Below are 22,879 nucleotides of genomic sequence, written 5' to 3'. Positions count from 1 at the left end.
CATTCTATTGGAAATCCACTTTAAAAACTAGTATAAGGGTTTATAATAAAAACTAACTGTATATCTATTAATTTGTACTGTAACTGAAATTGTAAAGTGGATTCCAGGTCTGAACTAAGATCAAAAGATTAAATCTTTATCAAAATCTAAAAAATAACTAATCATGGGATTCTTAAAGCATAATCAATCCTGAAATATCAATATTCAAACTAGGGGTTGATAATCTATGCGTCTATTTCATGTCAAATAATCATAAAGTTCATGCTTGATAGTAAAAATATTGATAATTCAATCTAAATCTTGAAATTACTGCAATACGCATAAAAATACAAAAGTAGACATGCAATTCTACATCTAAATCTCATAATCTTCAAATAGTAATTAAGTGGGTATAAACCCTAGACTAAAATTCATATAATTTCATACAAAATTCAACTTTAAAATAACTTTGGGCACAAGGATGAAAGGATTATCCTTGTTGAAAATCCCCACATACCTTAATCGATGAATAGATGAAGAAGCTTGAACTTTGAGTTTCTAGTTGTACCCTTGAAGATTGATTCTTAAAGTTCTTTAATTGGGAATCCTTAATTTTGAGTTATCTTGGAATTTGGATTTCTTGAGGATTTATTTTTGAAGCTCTAGGGTTTCTTGGAGAGTAATTTGATGAAAAGTATGCATAATGTACTTAGGATTGGTTAAATCCCTTGTTTCTCATGATTTGGGGGCTTGGGGAATGACTAGATTGCCCTTTGTAAAATTTACTCAGAACTGGAAAAATCCTGATTTGGCGCACCAGCGCAACGCGATACAATCACGGTGGCTTACTGGAAAAAAGACGAATACCATTTTGGGCTCTGGCATGACACGGCGTAATCATGTTTCGTCATTGAAATAGGACGAGTTCCATTTTTCACTCCACCGTGACACAGTGTCTGTCCAATTTGGAATTTCGATGCAACACAAGCAAATTACCTTGAGCTGCTGGAAAGGGATGAATAGGAACTAGAACTTCTCCACGATGCAGGATAATCATGGTGCTCCACTAGAAATCGGACAATTGCAAATTTTTCCTCCACCGTGATGCGGTGCTTATCGCGGTGTTCTACTACTTTCACTAAAATTGCCCTAACTTCTTAACAGAGTATCGAATTGAGGCAAAATTGATATTATTGGAAAGCTGATTCAATTATCTACCTATTGGTGGATCTAGAACTGGAAAATTCCACATGTATCAAGAGTTATTCATTTTTGGAGTTTACACTTGACATTCTAGGAGCTAAACTGAGCTAGAAAAAAGTATGGGGTATCATAATATCTCCCCTTTGGGAACATTTGTCCTTAAATGAGACTAATTAAACTAATATACTAAGGAATTGAGGCTATTGTAATGACCTGGTACTACCCCCTAGTCGTCACACAGTGCTTACGATCCCGAAGGACCACAAGCTAACCCATAAATGATATCTGTTATGAGCACTTAATAATAATAATTGAATTAATGTGAAAAAATTGGCCGAAATGCCATAAGGTTCAAAAAATCTAAAATAATGATAAAATATAACATCTGTAAACTGAATACTGTCTGAAAATCTAGTCTGAAAAGCCTCTAACTGAATCTGTCTGAATGTGGAGTTGATGGACAATCCCCCAACTAACTCCATCTAATAAACTACTACATTTACTAAAATATAAAATAATAAAGTATCCTCAAATGATGAGGACTCACTGCTAAATCTACTGTTGCTGGCCGAATCTGAATCTACTATACGGGGTTAGGAACCTGAACGTCCAAACCTGTGATATGAAACACCATAGCTCAGGAAAGTATGCGTCAGTACGTGGGAATATACTAGTATGCTAGATGAGGTAAGGATGAATGCAAGGGTTCATATGCATGAACAGTAACTGACTGAATGATATAGAGTAACTGAATGTGAGAGTACATGGATAACTGAAACTACTGTAAATACTACGTATGTAATACTGTGCATATATGTATACTATAACTGAGCTTTTCTGAAGCTAAGTACTGAGTTTTGATAACTGATTAACTGATATTTGAAGTTAGTAATAACTGATTTACTGATACTAATTGACTGTGTCTGACAGTCTTGATTATGTAAAACTGAACTGAGTTCTAAACTGAAGACTGAAACTGAAACTATGAGAGGTAATCATCTAACTGACATGCCCCAATCTGAGCTAATCGGGGTCCAACCTATAACCCTAATTGGAAGGGTGTTAGTACTGTGCCACGGGTACTAACAACTGCTGCAGAGCCAGTCCTAACTAATGGGTGACCCATGAGATCAGTCCAAAACTAGCGGATGATCCCTAAGTATGCCAGTCCTATCTAACGGGTGACATCTCTTAACCTACGGTACGCTGGTTACATAGTTTTGGAACTTAGGGATTGCTTCTAGGAACCCAGTCCTAGCTAACGGGTGAGACCCCATCCCTAGGCTCGCTTGGTGCTGAATCCTACTCCCAATTGAAAGACATTGATCTGATCATACTGAACTGGACTGGACTGATACAGAGTTTACTGGGTTTTCCTAGGTTCTATAACTAACTGAGTTCTGTAACTGACTGAGAGTACTACTGATCGTGACATGACTGATACTATCCTGTCACTGACACTGGCTCTAGGTAAACAACTAAATTCTCAGGTATTAAAACCCCCAAAACTCGATAGCATGAAAAGTAAAGTAAAGCATCATCTTGAATAACATAACAATCTTCACGTGGTCATAATTCATTCATAGAGACATTTCATCAAACACTTGTAATGCATTAACTTGTACATGGATGAGGAATACATGTTAGCATGCTATAATTGCATTATTTCATTGTCATAGACAATTTATCAAACACATAAGAAACATACTTGGTTCATTAAATCATAAACACTTAGGGTTAACATGGTTACAACAATCAACTTGAAAATTGAAGAGTTTATCATGAATATCATGTAATTCAACACATACTAGAATCAATTCTTGGAACTTGTAATCTAAACCATGGATTAAAACTCAAACAACATCATGAACATGAATTCAATCTAATTCAAATATAGAAATCATAAATCTGAGATCTTGAATATTTATAAAGGGATTCTTGGACTCTATGTGTGAAAGGAACCCATAGATGAACACCTAACTTACCTTGGAAGATTCTTTCTTAAAGGTTCTTAGAAGAAATCCTTAGACTTGCTCTTGATTTCTTGAACTAGGGTTTTTACCTCTTTGAGAGAGAATGCTTTTTAATTTGGGGATGAATTGAATAATGAGTAGCTAAGGACATTGTTAGGGATTAAATCCCGTATCTGGGCATTATAAAATCATGGGAAAGGGCTGTTTTAACCCTAGGCGTCCTTTAAATTTTTTGTGAAAATTTTCTGAACTAGGCACCTGGCGCAATGCGCCACTATCACGTCATGCCGCTGGAAAGTGGAAAACTAGGAACAGGGTTGATGGCGCGATGTGGTGCCATCGCGTTGCCTCACTGGTTGTGAATTTTCCCTTTGGTGCAACGTGCCATGATGGCGGAGACATACTTGAAAGTGACAATTGGGAAAAAGGCTAGTGGCGTGATATGGTGGTATCACGTTGTCTCACTAGAAAATGACAAATACCATTTGGACTACCTCCGCGACGTGCTAGAGTACCAAGTGGTATACTATCTTACTAATATGGCTCTAACTTTTAGCCCGGGTGTCGGATTTGGGCGAATTTGGTATGATGGAAAGCATATTCAATTTTCCACACATTGAAAAGTCAAAATCTTGAAAATTACATATGTATAAAAGTGTATTCATCTTTAAAGCAAGTCTTTGACATTTTTGGAATGAATTTAAGCTAGGTAAAATCACGGGGTGTTACAGCTATATGCTAGCATGCACAACTGAAACAAACTGCATGAATGAATGTAATCTAACTCATACTGAGTGGCTAAACTAATCTGCGAATACATGAATTTACATGAAGATAACTATATAGCTGAATCTGAGACTGGAAAAGAACTAAATTAAGGAAGATTGTTACCTTAAGCTGAATCTGAGTTTGTGGGGGAAAAGATGAGGATACTTGGTACGCATGTCTGATTCTGCTTCCCAAGTAGCACCCTCAATAGATTGATTTCACCATAGAACTTTGATCGAGGGAACTTCTTTGTTCCTTAGTCTACGGATCTGATCATAAGAAATTCTCTACTAGAAGTACTTCATATGAAATACTATTCTAAATATTTGTGCTTTCTAGAGGGACTAAAACAGTTGAATCGTCCATACACTTCTTTAATAAAGATACATGGAACACTGGGTGAACTGATCATAAATCTGCAGGTAGCTTAAGCTTATACACTACTTTCCCCACATGACTCTAAATCTTGAAGGGGCCTGCTTACCAGGGACTAAGCTTCCATTTTTTTCCAATTCTCTTTACCCCCTTCATGGGTGAAACTTTCAAATACATAAAATCATCAACTTCAAACTCAAGATCTCTCCTTTTTACATCCGCATAAGATTTTTGACTACACTGAGCAACTTTCAATCTCTTTCGAATCAACTGAACTATCTCCATGGCTTCAAACACCATATTCGATCCAATCAAAGATTCCTTACCCACTTTGAACCAACCGACTGGTGATCTATATATCCACCCATAAAGAGCCTCAAATGACGCTATTTGAATACTAGAATGGTAACTATTATTGTAGGCAAACTCGATCAACCAGTAAGTGGTCGTCCCAACTGCCTTTGAAATTAAGAAAACATGCGCTCAACATATCCTCTAGGGTATAAATAGTCCTCTCTTCCTAAACATATATATGCGGATAAAAAGCTGAACTGAGAGGTAAATTGAGTACCCCTATCTGAGATGATGGACAAGGGAGCTCCATGTAATCTAACCAACTCTCTAATATACATCTTAGAATAATCTTCAGCTGTGTAGGACGTGTGAACTGGAAAGAAATAGGTTGATTTGGTCAATCTATCTACAATGAACCAAATTGAATCATGCTGATGATGCGAATGGGGTAATCCAGTCACAAAATCCATATTCACCTCTTCCCACTTCCAAGTGGGAATACCAAAATCCTACAATATGCCACCAGGTCTTTGGTGCTCTACCTTAACCTGTTGATAAGTTACACATTTGGCTACAAATTCGGTGATATCTTTCTTCATACCACTCCACCAATAGACTTTTCGCAAATCATGGTACATCTTGGTGGCTCCTGGATGAATGGAGTAACGCACACCATGCACTTCTACCATAATATGCTACCTCAAATCATCAACACATGGCACACACAATCTACTCTGGTATCTCAATACACCATCTGCCCCTTAGGAGAAAACCTCTATCTTTTGGTCTTTAACTATACCCTTCAGTTTGACCATACTAGAATCTTTATCTTGCTTCTGTTTCACTTCAAAAACTAGAGAAGATTCTGAAATACTCTGAACCCAAACCTCTCACCCAATCTAGCTAAATGGTGAACTTCTCTAACTAGTTCCCTCTTATCATTCTCCACATGAGCAACACTGCCCATAGACAGTCTACTAAGGGCGTATGCCACTATATTAGCTTTGCCTGGATGATATAACACACTCATGTCATAATCTTTCAAAAATTCTAACCATCTTCTCTGATGAAAATTTAACTCCCTCTGGGTAAACATATATTGCAAGCTTTTATGATCCATAAACAAATCAACATGCACCCAATAAAGATAGTGCCTCCAGATCTTTAAGGCAAACACAATAGCTGCTAACTCAAGATCATGGGCAGGGTAGTTCTTTTCGTGAGGCTTAAGCTGTCTAGAGTCATAGGCTGTAACTTTACCTCTCTGCATCAAAACATAACCCAAACCAATTCTAGAATCATTACAATAGACAACGAACCTATTTGTACCATTAGGTAGCACTAAAACTGGGGTTAAAGTGAGTTGAGTCTTCAATTCCTGAAAATGCTTCTCACAGGAATCTGACCACTAAAACTTAACTTTATTTCAAGTTAATCTAGACATAGGGGATACAATAAAAGAAAAAGTTTCAACAAAATGCCTGTAATAGCCAGCTAAACCCAAGAAACTTCTGATGTGTGATGGAGAAATAGGTCTAGGCCAGTTTCTTACTGCTTCTGTCTTTTGTGGATCAACTCTAATGCCATCACTGGAAATAATATGACCGAGAAAAGCTACTGACCTTAGCCTAAATTCACATTTGTTGAATTTGCTGAAAAACTGGTGATCCCTAAGAGTTTGCAACACAATTTTTACATGGTTTGCATGATCATCCTCACTACAAGAATAGACAAGAATATCATCGATAAAGACTCTAAAAAACATGTCCAAATACTGCTTGAACACCCTTTTAATCAAGACCATGAAGGCTGCTGGGGCATTTGTTAGCCCGAATAACATGACTAGAAGCTCAAAATAACCATAACGGGTTCTAAAAGATATGTTTGGAATATCATATTCCGTTACTCTAAGCTGATGATAGCCGGATCTAAGGTCTATCTTTGAGAAGTAACTTGCACCTTGGAGTTGGTAAAATAAGTCATCAATCCTAGGAAGAGGATACTTGTTTTTGACTATGACTTTATTCAGGTGATGATAGTCGATGAACATTCACAAAGAACCATCTTTCTTTTGTAAAAATAGGATGGGAGCACCCCATAGAGAGATACTGGGACTTATGAAACCTTTATCTAAGTGGTCTTTAAACTGCTCTTTTAACTATTTAAGCTCGACTGGAGCTATTTGATATGGAATAATGGAGCTGGGCTGAGTATCTGGAAGAAGATCAATATCAAATTCTATTTCCCTATTGGGAGGTACCTCTGACAAATATTTAGGAAAAATATCAAGAAACTCATTGACTACACGAACTAACTGAACTTTTGGAGTCTCAGACCTAGTGTCTTTGACTTGAACTAAATGATAGATACACCCTTCTTGATATCAACTTTCTGGATTTAAGATAGGATATGAAATGACTCTTGAGAGACACTGAATTACCTTCCCACTCAAAAGATGGCTTATCTGGAAACTAAACTTGACCACTCAAGTGTGACAATCTATAGATGCATAACAGGAATGGAGCCAGCCTATACTGAGAATAAGGTCAAAGTCAATCATATCTAACTTTATTAAGTCTACTAACATGATTTTATAAAGGACAGTGATAGGACACTTTCTATAGATTTGTTTGGCAACAAGTGACTCACCCACTAGGGTAGGAACCAAGAAGGGCTTAGGAATCTTTTTAGGGCCCATTTTTAAATTTACTGCAACTAGTGGGGTCACATAATAGAAATTCGACCCAGGGTCTAACCACACATAAAAATCAAGATGAAAGACACGAAGCATACCAGTAACAACATCTGGTGAACTCCTCTGCTCTTGATTGAATGGTAAAGTATAAATTTGATTCTAGCGCTGACCACCATTGGTACTGGATGATGCACCTGAGAAGGGACTGGGCGACCTAGAGGAGCTGGTGCGCAAGTAGCTTGAGTCTTGGGACAAACATCCCTGTTTCCCTGCTTAGCATATGGATGCTCTTTAATTTCATGACCTAAGTTACATAACCATAACAACCTTTCTATCCCAACAAGAACTCACTAAGATGATTCTTACCACTTAGCACATAAAGAATAACTAAATTTCCCATTCACACTATCTTGAGATTTGGACATAGAAGTCTAACCCCACTACTCTTTTCTAGATTTAGGGGTGGGAGCACTGGCTGAAGATGGTGTTGGCACAGATGAATGATTTTGAAGCTGTAAATGGTCCCCCTCCAAACTTTGTCTAGCCATACTTAAACTGCCTGGTTCTATCCTTCTTATTTCCCCTCTTTTTTTTTTTTAACTTTCCTACCTCAATCTAATGAGCATGAATCATCAACCTAGCAAGATCCATATTATCAATAAGCATGGCAGTCCTATACTTCTTAACTATCATACCAGATACTTCAGTAACAAACTTACTCATACTTGCCCTGGGTCAGCCATCATATCAGGGGCATACTTAGACAACTGGTTGGACTTAAGGCGCTACATAGGAGCTGCATTCTTATCTCTACCATTCTTCCACATAACCACCCAATCATATGCTATATCATTCAACCTCTATGATACTAACTCCATGCTCTCCTCTTCAGAAACATGCATAATTTTGGTGATCTTCCTCACCTCATCTAAGTAAAGCTACTAATCCTCACCTGCTTTTGACCCAAAGAACTCAGACAGATTTATTCTTATGAAGTTATAGATTATGATGGCTGCTAAATCTTTTTTCTGTTAAAGTAGGACTGCCGCCTAATGGTTTCCTTGAACATTGGCAGTCACAGCCTTGGCCAACGCATGAAAGATAGCCAAAAATTTAGCATAGAATATATTTTCATCCCGAGGGTCAGTAGGCTGGGGTGGCTAGTTATCATTTCTATGGGCATTAGCTCGACGAGGAGGCATATTCAACTATCATGTAAGAGCATGAGTAAAAAACAGATAGAGATACTATAAGCATGATAGATCATGAAAGAAAAAGATAATTTCCTAAAAATATCCCATAGCCTCTTTCTCATACATGTGGTGAGCCTCACACCCATGATCAAGACTCTACATAATGTGGCTTGTCTGACTCCCTAGGACTCTTATATCTGTATTATATCTAGCAGTCTGACAAGCCTTTACTACTAATAACTAGAAAGTCACTGGAATAAGCCCCCAGTTGACTTAAACTATCTAAAAATACTAAATCATCTATATTAATATGCTGAAAAACTGAATAACTGGGTTACCATACTATGAGGACTCATCAACTGTCGAGATGCAAATAGAGATGCTCGAAATTACTTATGCTGCTGAAACTGAGCAGCTGAACCTACATTATGAGATAATGTAGCACATAGACGTATATATGGATCAGTACTTCTGGAATGTACTGAGTATATAGGGGGTGAATGCACAAGTAAAACAATGTATCAATATCATTATAATTTGTAAAATAATGCATGCTAAATGTAGATGACACACATAAGCTGGAATATCTAAAAATTGAAAATCAAAATCATGAATAGCAAATCATGCTACATAAATCTGGTGAGATATCATGTGGTTTCTAAAAGTTGTATTGGTATTCTATCTTTAAATTATGTTGTTTAAGTGTAGAAAGAACTCACTTTAGTATCTGTAAATTGAAATATGAAATCTCATAGCTAATATCATATGTAAAGTAATATCTGAATAAAACTGTGAGCCTTTACACTTTGTTTCTAAAAGTTGTTCTGTAAGTCTTTTCTATTAGGGAAATACTTAAAACAACTATTCTGCAAGGGAGGTTCTTCTTTCCGACATACACTATGTGAGCTATCATAGTGTCCAACATCTTGTTTCCCTATGGAAAAACCTCAAGTTAGGGAGAGGTGTCATACTCTTGACAAGGAGTATAACCTAATCTAAGTGATCACATCTATATCTTTCATCCATATAGAAATGGGAATGATCTGATAATCTGAACCTACGCTGGCTCATAGTTCTGGGGCATGTGAACATACTCAACTCAGTGATAAATACTACTTCCTTTAATTTGTATGCTCATTCTATTGGAAATCCACTTTAAAAACTAGTATAAGGGTTTATAATGAAAACCAACTGCATATCTGTTAATTTATAGGGTAACTAACATTGTAAACTGTATTCCAGGTCTGAACTAAGATCAAAAGATCAAATATTTATCAAAATCTGAAAAATAACTAATCATGGGATGCTTAAAGCATAGTCATTCTTGAAATATCAATATTCAAACTAGGATTTAATAACCCATGCATCTATTTCATGTCCAATCATCATAAAGTTCATGCTTGATAATGAAAATATTGATAATTCAATTCTAAATCTGGATATTACTGCAATATACATGAAAATATGAAAGTAGACATGCAATTCAACATCTAAATCTCATAATATGCAAATAGTAATTAAGTGGGTATAAACCCTAGATTGAAATTCATATAATTTCACATAAAATTTAACTTTAAAATAAATTTGGGCCTAAGGATAAACAGATTATCCTTATGGAAAAATCCCACATACCTTAATCGATGAATAGATGAAGAATCTTAAACTTTGAGTTTCTAGTTGTGCTCTTGAAGGTTGATTCTTGAAGTTCTTAAATTACAAATCCTTAATTTTAGGTTATCTTGGAAAAAGAATGGTGGAATTTGGATTTCTTGAGGATTTATTTCTTTGAAGCTCTAGGGTTTCTTGGTGAATAATTTGATGAAAAGTATGCATAATGTGCTTAGGATAGGTTATATTCCATATTTCTCACGATTTGGGGGCTTGGGGAATGACTAGATTGCCATTTGTCAGATTTACTTGGAATAGGAAAAAATCCCGATTTGGCACACCAGAGCGATGCGCCACAATTGCGGTGACTTACTGGAAAAAGGATGAATGTCATTTTGGGCTCTAATGTGATGTGGCATAATTGTGTTGCGTCACTAGAAAAGGATGAGTGTCATTTTGCACTTCACTGCGACGCAGTGTTTGTCCAACTAGGAATTTTGACGCGACACAGGAAAATCACCTTGAGCTACTGGAAAGGACAAACGGGAACTTGAACTTCTTCGTAACGTGGGATAATCGTGGTGATCCACTGGAAATTGGACAACTGCAAATTTGTCCTTCATAGCGATGCGGTGCATATCGCGGTGTTCTACTGCTTTTACTAAAATTGCCATAACTTCTTAACCGACTATTAGATTGAGACGAAATTGGTATCGTTGGAAAGATGATTAAATTATCTACCTATTAGTGAGTCTAAAACTATAAAATTCCATATGTATCAAGAGTTACTCATTTTTAGAGTTGACAGTTGACATTCTAGGAGCTAAACTGAGCTAGAAAAAAATATGGGGTATTACACCCAGGTATGGGGGCATTCCTGCCAGATTAGGGTGTGACCCTTAGTAACAATACCTAAGTTATAGAACTACATATCTAGCATAGTTTGAGATATCTTCCTACCAGTTTAGGTTTGAATCGGATCTCATGAGTACTCCTGCCAGATTAGGGTAACTCTTTAATCCTTTCGGGCACTAATTTAATGGATCCACAAAGCCATTATTAGTACCTAAGGAATGGTACTGACACCCTTCCAACTGGGGTTACAAGTCGGATTCCGATTAGCTCAGATTAGGGCATGTCTGTTAGATGATATCTCCCACAATCTCAGTCCAGTATTCAGTATAATTCAGTTCAGGTTTGCATTGACCATAGCATACAGTTATCAATTATCAGTTATTAGGTTCTAGTATTTTAGTTTACAGACTATTGCAGAATCATGTTATATGCTTGGTTATACATTCTCAGCTATTATATCATTCACGTATTCATATTAATAATTTAGTTACCTAATGCTAGTCATTCAGTCAATTATTACTCATGCACATAACCCATGCATAATAGCCTAACCTTATCTAGTATATCGGTACATTTAAAATACTGATCGCATACTTATTTCTTGTTTTATGATGTCTTGTATTATGGGTTCGGATGCTCAGGTTCCCAATAGTACTTAGATATTCCAGTGCATCAGTAGCAGCAGTGGTGAGTACTCATATATCAAGGAAAGTTTCTATCTATTTTAGTATTTTAGTTTAGTAGTCAGTCGGAGTTAGTTGGAGACTTGTCCCATCAACTCCTCAGTCAGTTAAAGGCTTTCAGATACTATCAGATAGTTAGTCAGTTTATCAGTTATTATTGACAGTCATTTTAGTATTGTTTTTAGACATTTTAAAACTATGATTTAAATTGCATGTTTCTGTTTAAACCCGTATGGCGTTCTTCAGTTAAATTACACACATGTTCTTTTATTATCAGTTTTATTCTATGTTCGCAGTAGGTACCTGCTCATAGGTTAGCTTGTAGTCTCTCAGGATCGTAAGCACCATTGTCACAACTAGGGGGTAGGCTCGGGTCATGACAAAACTTGGGATCAGAGTATAAGATTTTATAGTGTCCTAGGGATTCTGAGAGCTGCATTATGTCAAGTCTTGTGCATAGGTATAAAGTGCGCCACACTTATGGATGAGAGACTACAAGATATTTTAGAAAAAATTTCCCTTCTTTCAGTATTCATATCGTGCGAATGAACATGAGCTCTATTTAAACTCTCTTTCTAATTCAATCTTCCTTCCATTTATAGAATATGCCTCCCAGATAGACTAATGGAAGAAGAAACAAAAATCAACCCGCACCTTCACCCATTCAAAAATATCCCCTGAATAAGCATATCTCCTATGATGATTTCAGAGTTGCATTCACCACTTTAGCTCACTCTATAGAAGCTCAGAATAATTAGTAGGCTATTATCCCAACCATTCCAGTAATTAATACCACTGCATTTAAGATTCAGGACTTCACCTGAATGAATCCTTATTTGTTTTCAAGAATTAAGTCTGATGAGGATCTGTAGGAGTTCCTTGATATAGTGCAGAAAGTGACAGACATCATGGGTGTCATATCTAATGAGAGTGTAGAGTTGGATGCTTACCAATTGTAGGATGTAGCTCACACCTGGTTTAAGCAGTGGAACGGGGATAGAGGCACAGATGCAGGACCTGTTTAATGGAAGGAGTTTGCTATATCCTTTTTAGATAGATTCTTTCCCTTAAAGTTGAGGGAAGCTAAAGTAATGGAGTTTATTAATTTGAAGCAGGGTAGTATGAGTGTTAAGGAGTACTCTCTTAAGTTTATTCAGCTGGCAAGGTATACTCCTCATGTGGTGGCTGATAACAGGTCTAGGATGAGCAAGCTTTTATCTGGTGTATCAAATAGTGTGGTCAAGAAGTGCCAGACCACAATGTTGATTAAGGAGATGGAATTGTCTAGGCTTATGGTACATGCTTAGCAGATTGAGGAGGAGAAGGTTAAGGAGCAAAAAAGAGAGAATGAAAGGGCTAGGACAAGTAGTTTAACTGTTGCTCAGCCAAGGTCGGAGGGTGGTAATCATCCTCAGTTCTGCCAAAAATCTTCAGCTCCAGCTCTATCTTTAGCTAGTGCACCTATACCAAAGTTCAAAAATAATAGTTGGGATAGGGCGCCAAGCTCAAAATCCTAGGGTAGTATAAACAGTGATTGTATGAATCCCCTTTTCCAAAAATATGGTAAAAACCATCTAGGTGTGTGTAGGACTAGCACTGATGTATATTTTAGGTATGGCAAGCCAATCCATAGAGTTGGGGATTGTCCCAAGGTGGGTCCATAAAGTCAACGCAGTCATCCTTCAGCTCTAGCCGGTCTCCCAACTTAGCAGGGTGCCACATCTAATGTAATTAATAGTTAGCACCCAAACCGATTGCATGCACTCCAGTCCTGACAGGATCAGAAAGGTTCTCTTGATGTGGTTACGGGTCTATTATGGGTGTTTCATTTACATGTTTATGCTTTGTTAGATCCCATATCGTCTCTTTCTTTTGTAACCCCCGATATAGCTTTCAACTTTGGAGTCAGTCCCAAAACCTTAACAGATACTTTCTCAGTGTCTACCCGAATAGGTAAGTCTATCATAGCCCGGTAGGTATATAGAAATTGCCCGGTTATAGTATACCAAAAAGTCATATCAGTAGACCTTGTAGAGTTAGAGATGATAGATTTTGACGTCATTCTCATCATAGATTGGCTCCAGTCATGCTATGATTTAGTTGATTGTAGAAATAGTGTTGTTCATTTTTAGTTTTCGAATAAACCAGTCCTTGAATGGAGGGGTAGTACCTCAGCCCTTAGGGGTCAGCTTGTTTCTACTTTAGAGCAAGAAAAATAATATCCAAGGGGTGTGTTTACTATCTTGTTCGAGTCAAAGACTCTAGTTCAGAAACTCCCATTCTTGAGTCAGTCTCAATAGTAATGGAATTTCCAGATGTGTTCCCTGAAGATCTTCTCAGTGTTGCTCCCGAAAGGGAGATTGACTTTGGAATAGACTTTTTTCCAGATACTCGGTCGATCTCTATTTTTCCCTACAGAATAGCTCTAGCTAAGCTTAGTAATTTAAAAGAATAGTTAAAAGAACTCTTAGATAAGGGATTAATCAGGCCTAGTGTTTCCCCATAGGGCACTCTAGTCCTTTTCGTGTGAGATAAAGATGATTCTCTTAGAATATGTATTGATTACCGCCAGTTGAACAGAGTCAAAGTTAAGAATAAGTATCCACTCCCCAAAATTAATGATTTGTTCGACCAACTTCATGGTGCCAGTTATTTCTCTAAGATATATCTCAGATCCAGATATCATCAGCTCAGGTCAGAGAATGTGACATTCTAAAAACAACTTTTAGAACTCTATATGGACACTTCGAGTTTCTAGTTATGTCCTTTGGTCTAACAAATTCCCCAGTAGCTTTCATAGACTTGATGAATAGATTGTTCAAGCAGTACTTGGATATGTTCATTATAGTCTTCATTGATGATATTTTTGTCTATTCTCGTAATACAAATAATCATGCAAACCACCTCAGAATCGTATTGCAGACTCTTAGAGCCCATTGGTTGTTTGTAAAGTTCAATAAATGTGAATTTTGGCTGAGATCTATAGCTTTTCTTGGCCATATTATTTTTGGTGATGGCATTAAAGTTGCTTCTCAAAAGATCAAAGCAGTGACAAATTGGACCAGACCCATTTCTCCTTCAGATATCAAGATTTTTTTGGGTTTGTTTAGATATTATCGATGGTTTGTTAAATATTTTTCATCTATTTCATCTTCCATGTCTAGATTGACTTAGAATAAAGTCAAGTTTCAAAATTCGGATCTTGTGAAAAGAGTTTTCAGGAGTTGACGACTCAACTCACCTCTGTCCTAGTATTGACCTTGCCAGATGGTTCAGATGGGTTTGTTGTTTACTATTATGCTTCTAGAGTTGGTTTGGGATGTGTTTTGATACAGAGAGGTAAGGTCATAGCCTATGCCTCTAGACAACTTAAACTCCATGAAAAGAATTATCCTACCCATGATCTTGAGTTAGCAGCTGTTGTTTTTTCCTTAAGAATTTGGAGGCATTCTCTTTATGGGGTGCATTTTGATATGTTCACGGATCACAAAAGCTTACAGTATATGTTTTCGCAGAGAGATTTAAATCTTTGTTAGAAAAGGTGGTTAAAGTTATTGAAAGACTATGACATGAGTGTATTATATTATTCGGGTAAGGCCAATGTAGTGGCAGATGCCCTTAGTAGATTATCTATGGGTAGTGTTACTTATGTAGAATACGAGCAAAAGAAGTTTGTCAGGGAAGTTCATCATCTAGCTAGATTAGGTGTTTGGTTGGTGGATTTAGCTGAGGGTAGTGTATGGGTTCAAAATAGTTCAAAATATTCCTTAGTTATTGAAGTGAAAGGAAAACAAGATTAGGATTCCAGTCTGGTTAAGTTAAAGAGTCAGTTAGAGATCAAAAAAAGTAGAGGTTTTCTCCCAAGGGAAAGATGGTGTGTTGTGGTGTTGGGGTAAGCTGTTGGTGTTGTGTGTTGATGGGTTGATATAGCGAATCCTTACAGAAGCGAATGGTGCGCATTACTTTATTCACCTAGGGACCACTAAGATGTACTATGATTTTCTTGAAATCTAGTGGGAGAGTGGAATAAAGAGGGATATTGCAGAGTTCGTAGCTAAGAGCTCAAATTGTCAGCAGGTTAAGATTGAACACCCAAATCCTAGTGGCACTTTGTCGGAGCTCAGCATTCCCACTTGGAAGTGGGAAGAGGTGAATATGGATTTTGTAATAGGGTTGCCCCATTCGCGTCATTAGCATAACTTGATTTGTATTATTATAGATAGAATGACCAGATCAGCTCATTTCTTGCTAGTTCATACTTCCTTTACAGTCGAGGATTATGTCAAGCTCAATATTAGTCAGTTGGTTAGGTTATATGGAGTCCTGCTGTCTATATTTCTGATAGAGGTACTCAGTTTACCTCTCACCTTTGGAAAGATTTTTAGAATGGCCTTGGTACCTAAGTTTGTCTCAATATAGACTTTCACCCTCAGATAGATGGTCATGCAGAGAGGACCATTCAGACCCTAGAAGACATGTTGAGAACATGTGTTATCGATTTTAATGGTAGTTGGATGCCTACAAGAATAGTTATCACTCCAATATTCAAATGGCTTTATTTGAAGCTCTCTATGGGAGAAGATGTAGATCTTCTACGTTGATAGGGACTAATTCGGTGTTTGATGCCTTGGAGAAAGTTCAGTTGACTATGGAGAGGCTTAAGACAGCCCAAAGCTGACATAAATCATATGTAGATGTGAGAAGAAGAGATCTTGAGTTTGAGGTTAGAGATTTGGTATATTTGAAGATTTCTCCCATAAAGAGAGTAAATAGATTTGGTATGAAGGGGAAGCTTAGTCCCCGATATGTAGGCCTTTATAGGATCTTGAGTCATTTTGGAAGGGTAGCTTACGAGCTTGAGTTGCCTGTAAATTTGGCATATTAATGCATCCAGTGTTCCATGTATCCCTGTTGAAGAAGTGTATTAGAGACCCAGATATGGTAGTGCCCATAGAAAGTATAGAAGTTTAGAACAGCCTTTCCTATGAAGAAATCCCATTTAAGATCCTTGATCAGTCAGATTCACAGACTGAGGAACAAAGAAGTTCTCTTGGTCAAAGTTCTTTGGCAGAACCAGTCCGTTGAAGGAGACACTTGGGAAGTAGAAGCAGATATGTGAACCAAGTACCCTCATCTATTCTTCGCAGACCCAGACTTAGCTTAAGGTAACATTTTTCCTTCGATTACCTCTTTTCCATTCTCAATTCCATTTATATCATCTTCACATCATTTCATACATTCACGAATCAGTTTATTCATGTAATCATGTTTTAGTTATGCATGTTCAACAAGTAATAATAGTGCCTCAGTATTCTCAGCTTAATCAGTCTCATTTGAGGATGAATGTTCTAGAGGGGGAGATATTGTAATACCCCGTATTAGACTTAGCTTAGATCAACTCGTAGTGCATGTATAAGAGGCTTAGAACCAAAAAATTTAGCTAAGTATTGGGGACTTAGTTTTATTTTGGACTCTTAACTTCAGTGATTTATAAAGTGACCTTCCCAACCCCGGGACGTAAGTTTTTGAGTTAATTCATATTTAGAGGTGTAAGTAGTATGCTCTGAAAAAATTTTGGATTTTCTGGATGAGGGTTAAGGCACATTTGGATTTTAATTCCAAAACCTCACCACCAAAGCACTGAATCACGGTGGGTATAGCAATGAAGATGTCATCGCATCGATGTAGAGCTCAATTCTGCATTCTAGTTACGAATTTAAATTGCAGAAGGAAAGTCTTATCTTTTCCCAGTGCCCCAATCTTTATTAACACAGGATTTGGCTTCAGTTAAGGCATATTATTCCTAAAATCCCCAATTTTACTCTCAAATAAACCCTAAACTCTTCCCTAGTTCATCAAATTAAACTCCCTTCCTTTCAAGAAAAATCAAGAAAATAAGTTCCCAAATTCAAGAATCTCTAAGGAAGCTTAAGAAATTGTGTTTCTTTTCAAGGATTTAAGCTTTTAAGGTATGTTAGATGTTCATTCATGGGTCCTTTTCACTCATGGAGTCCAAGAACCATTTTCAAGATTAAAGTTATGGTTTTTACTTGTTATTGTGAGTTATCTTCATGAAGCTATTGTGAACTTAGATTTCAAATTATATTTATCATGTGATTTCATTGGAATTAGCCTTAACACATTTGAATGGTGCCTATTCGCTTGTTAAATCTTAATCCATGATTTTAGTATTGCAATTTTGCTATTATTACATGTTTAAATTATTCCCATGCTTAAACCCATGAATTCCAAGTGTTTGATGAAAAGCCTAAATGATTGAGTTTGAACAATGGCTACTTATTATGGTTTTCAAAGTTTTAGTATGTCATATTGTTATTGTTATCGAGTTCTGGGGGTTATGAATAATAGAACCTTAGTTGTTTACCTAATTTTCAGTATCTACAGAATGATTTCAGTCATACTATAAGCAATGTCATTTAGTTAGTTAATACGGTCAGTAGTGGGTTCAATTAAAGTTAGTCCCATCTAGTAATCAATGTCAGGTTAGCTGGGAGTAGGATTCAGCACCGAACAAACACAGGGATAGGGGCATTTATGCCAAATTAGGGTGTGACCTTTGGTAGCAATCCCTTAGTTACATAACTACGTAGCCAGCATAGGTTGAGATATCTTCCTGCCAGTTTAAGGTTAACTCACATCTCATAAGTACTCCTTCCAGATTAGGATGACTCTTTAGAACTTTAAGACACCAATTTAGTGGATCCACACAGCCATTGTCAGTACCCATGGCACGGTGCTAACACCTTTCCAACTAAAGTTACAAGTTGGAGCCCGATTAGCTCAGATTGGAGCATGTCGATTAGATTATACCTCCCATGGTCTGAGTCCAATATTCAGTATGATTCAGTTCAGATTTCATTGACCATATCCTACATTTATCAGTTATTCAGTTATCAGGTTCCAGTATTTTAGTTTACAGACTATTTCAGAATTATGTTATATGCTTGGTCATGCATTCTCATATATTACAACATTCACACATTCATATCAATAATTCAGTTACCTTATGTTATTCATTCAGTCAGTTATTACTCATGCACATAACCCATGCATATTAGCCTGACCTCATCTATCATACTAGTACATTCAAAGTACTGTTCACATACTCATTTCTTGCGCTATGATGTCTTATATCATAGGTTCGGATGCTTAGGTTTTCGGGCATACTTAGACATTCCTGCACGTCAATAGTAGCAGCAGTGGTGATTTCTCATATATCGAGGACTATTTTATTCTATTTCAGTATTTCATTTCAGTAGTCAGTTAGAGTTAGTTGGGGACTTATCCCATCGACTCCTCGGTTAATTAAAGGATTTCAAATACTTTCAGATAGTTAGTCTGTTTATCAGTTGTTATTGATAGTCCTTTTAGTATTGTTTTCAAAAATTTTTAGAACTATGATTTAAATTGCATGTTTTTACATTTAAAACCTTATGGTATTTTTTTAGTTAAATTCTACACATTTCTTTATTATCAATTTTATTCAGTGTTCACAGTAGATACTAGCTCGTGGGTTAGCTTGTGGTCTCTCGAGATCATAAGCACCATTGTCACGACTAGGGGGTAGCCTTGGTTCGTGACACCTATATTCCCCAATAAAATGGTGTAGATGAATGAAACAACACAATTCTTTAGAAAATGATGAATTCTATACTTTTAAGCTCAGATTTATCGTCTATATGTGGGGGGAAACTTCCTTGTTTGCATGCTATATTCTTAATAGAGTCCTTCATATAAAGTTAGATAAGACTTTATATGAGTTGTGGAAAGGGTTTTCTCCTGACTTGAAATTTTTGAAAGTGTTGGGGTGCTTGGCTAATATTAGTCTACCTGATTTTAAATGGATAAATATAGGCGCTAAGACTTTTAATGTTGTCTGAATTGTTTATTCTCCCAATAGTGTTTCATATAGATTTATGTCATTAAATGATCATTGCATTTGTGAATCTAGAAATGCAAAACTTTTTTAGTATATTTTTTCTTAAAAATATGACGTGCCTAGTGATGTGCAAAATAATACTCCTATATCTATGTCTGTTTACTCTCATGCTATGACAACATCGCATGTTATTGGTTCATGAAAATGAACTTAGAAGGAGTAAGAAAACGTAGAATTGAGACTAGTTTTGGTCCTGATTTTATCACTGCCTTCTTAACTGGGAATTGTGATATCGATACTTTAAATAATGAATTAGTGTCTATCTACTTAATAGAAGATGCCCCTAAGACTTATTATGAAGCAATGATTTCTATAGATGCAATATTTGGAAGAGACTATTAAAAGTGAATTTAGACTATATTGTCTCTAATCACACCTGGGACTTGTATGATTTGTCTAAAGGTTGTAAACCCAGAAGTAGCAAGTGGATATCTAAGAAGAAATTAAGTCCTGATGATACAATTGATAAATATAAGGCAAGACTTATGATTAGGAGTTTTAACTAAAAGAGTATGGATTACTTTGATACTTATTCTTATATGACTAAAATAGTGACCATTAGAACTCTTATTGCTCTATCCGCTATTTATAGTTTAGTAGTACACCAAATGAATGTCAAAATAGAATTTTTAAATGGTAATTTAGAGGAAAATATTTATATAACTCAACCTAAGGATTTTGTGGTATCGAGACAAGAGGATAAACTATGCAAACCGAGAAAATTCTTATATGGACTTAAGCAGGAACCTAAGCAGTGGTATGAAAATTTTAATTTTACATTAATGGATAATGGCTTTGTTATTAATTCATCGGATACTTGTGTTTATTCTAAAATAGTAGGATCAGATTATGTGATTATATATTTATATGTGGATGACATGTTAATCTTTGGCCCTAAGGTGAATGTTGTAAATGAGACTAAGAATCTTTTATTTTTTAAGTTTGAAATGAAAGACCTTAGAGAAGCTAATGAAGTTGATGTGATTTTAGGAATTAAGATCAAAAGAACTGTTAATGGCTTCTCTTTGTGTTAGTCTCATAATATTGAAATGATGTTGAGAAGGTTTAATTGTTTTGATATAGTTTCAATGAGAACTCCTTATGATCCTGACATACACTTGAAAAAGAATAAAAATTTTAGTGTTTCTCATAGTGAAAATGCTAAAATAATTGAGAGTGTAATGTTTCTCATATACTATACTTGGCCTAATATAGCTTATGCTGTTAGAAGATTGAGTAGATATATTCATAATCCCAGTAGTAAATATTAGAATGCTCTTCATCGCTTGTTAAGATGTCTAAGAGGTACTATAGATTGGTGTTTTCCTTTTAATAAATTTTCGGTTGTTTTAGAAGGCTTATGTGATGCACACTGAATAATTGACAATGATGAATTTAGCTCCACTAGTGGTTATGTGTTTACTTTGGATACATGTGTTATGTCATGAAAGTCTTCAAAGCAGACTTGTATAGCACGTTCTACCATGAAATTTGAATTCAATGCTCTCGAGATGGTAGGACAACAAGTTGAGTGGTTGAGAAACCTTTTGGTAGATGTGCTATTTTGGTGAAGACAGGCGTCACCGATTTCTTTATATTATGACTTAATTATGTCAATAGAAATTGCTAAAAATAGTGTATACAATATACAAAAAAGACATATTCGCATCAAACTTGGTGCAGTTAAATCATTATTGAAAAAAACGGTGTTATTTTCTTAAAATATGTAAGGTCTGAAAGAAATTTGGTGGATCCTATAACCAAGGGTTTGACAAGGAAAATAATCCTTAAATCGTGAAGGGTGATGGAGCTAAAGCCCATGGATTGAGGTAGTATGGTGGATACCCATTTGTGGTCAAACGAATCCATATAGGCCTTCAATAAACACTACACATCCTATCCCTATGGTGTGAGTTAGTGTATTATAAGGTTGAGCTTGTTTTTTATCTTAATGACCCATAGCCTTAAGGTAGTCTATGAGATAGACTTGATGGATCACCTACATGAGTGTAAAAGGTGGTCGCCTTTATGAAAGACTTGGATCATCTTTCTAGAGCACTCATGAGATCCAAGGATTGTGGCATGACTGTAAAAACACTTTCTAGTATCTCAGAGGTTGCATAAAATCAAGGATATGGTATATGTTGTGGGGATCTCAACTTATGTTCATCTAGTTCAAGAGTAGATCACTTTTTGGATATTTGTTGTTGCCTCATATCACTACGTGTCAATTCAAATCGAAAGATATTGACATTTAAGTACATGTTTCTTCCTTTTGCCCAGAATTTATACCTACTCTTTATCTTTGCATTAGTAGAGGACTATGGAAATAATTCTACATTTATGCATTTAGTGTAATACAAAAAATTATAAACTTTTATGTTACAAAGGAGCTGAATATATCTATTCTAAATATGCGTTCCAAATAAGAATTATGTAACATATAAATTAATGGTTCTTTAATGCCCTTAAGTCTCCTTTTTACAATAGCTCTTTCAAATCCTATATAAAGGGTGTCTTTGGAGAAGATATAACACACCAAAAAGAATACAAACATTTTCCTCCTTTCTTCCTAAGTTTCTTATTTTGGGCAATTGGTTAGGCAACCTCTAAACTTCCAACCACGAGTGCACATGATTGGAAGTAGTTGTGGAACCTTGGGGAGCGACCAAGGTCAGTCTGAAATCACTTTAAAGACAGTGGCTTGCCATGACACACTATTTGTGACGATTTACTTATTGTTATTAATTTCAGTTCCAACATCAATATTGTAGTAGAAGATATAACACACCAAAAATAATACAAACATTTTCTTCCTTTCTTCCTAAGTTCCAGATTTTGGGTAATTGATTTAGGCAACCTCTAAACTTCTAACCACGAGTGCACGTGTTTTGAAGTAGCTGTGGAAACTTGTGAAGCGACCGACTAGAAGGATTTGCACCGGAGTTGAGCCAAAATTGCTTCTAATACAGTGGCTTGTCATGACCCAATATTTATGACTATTTACTTATTATTATTAATTTTTGTTCCGACATCAATATTGTAATAATTTTTCCAATACTTTCTTCATCCTCCTTTCTTTGGCTCTAAACTTTACTAGTTAGCATTATCTGTTAGCCTTTTTCTTCCTGGGAATCGTGTTAACACATGTTTCTTATTCTTGACTTAATTTTGTTTCCAACTCAAGGTTTTTGCAACTATTACTGTCGATGAAGCTGCTCTAGGGTTGAAGACGATTTTTAGCTGCCGATTTCCTGATCTAAGTTCTGCAAGGGTACAACAACAACAACAAA

The 22,879-nt window shown here is 36.2% G+C and overlaps 1 pseudogene; it reads left to right on the top strand.

The window, feature by feature from the left end:
* LOC124887814 overlaps positions 1–22,879 on the top strand; it is a 53,252-nt pseudogene that overhangs the window by 28,961 nt on the left and 1,412 nt on the right.

This window comes from Capsicum annuum, chromosome 10 (genome assembly GCF_002878395.1).
Source record: "Capsicum annuum cultivar UCD-10X-F1 chromosome 10, UCD10Xv1.1, whole genome shotgun sequence".
Taxonomy (NCBI): Eukaryota; Viridiplantae; Streptophyta; class Magnoliopsida; order Solanales; family Solanaceae; genus Capsicum; species Capsicum annuum.
This window is presented reverse-complemented; position numbering and strand designations above follow the sequence as displayed.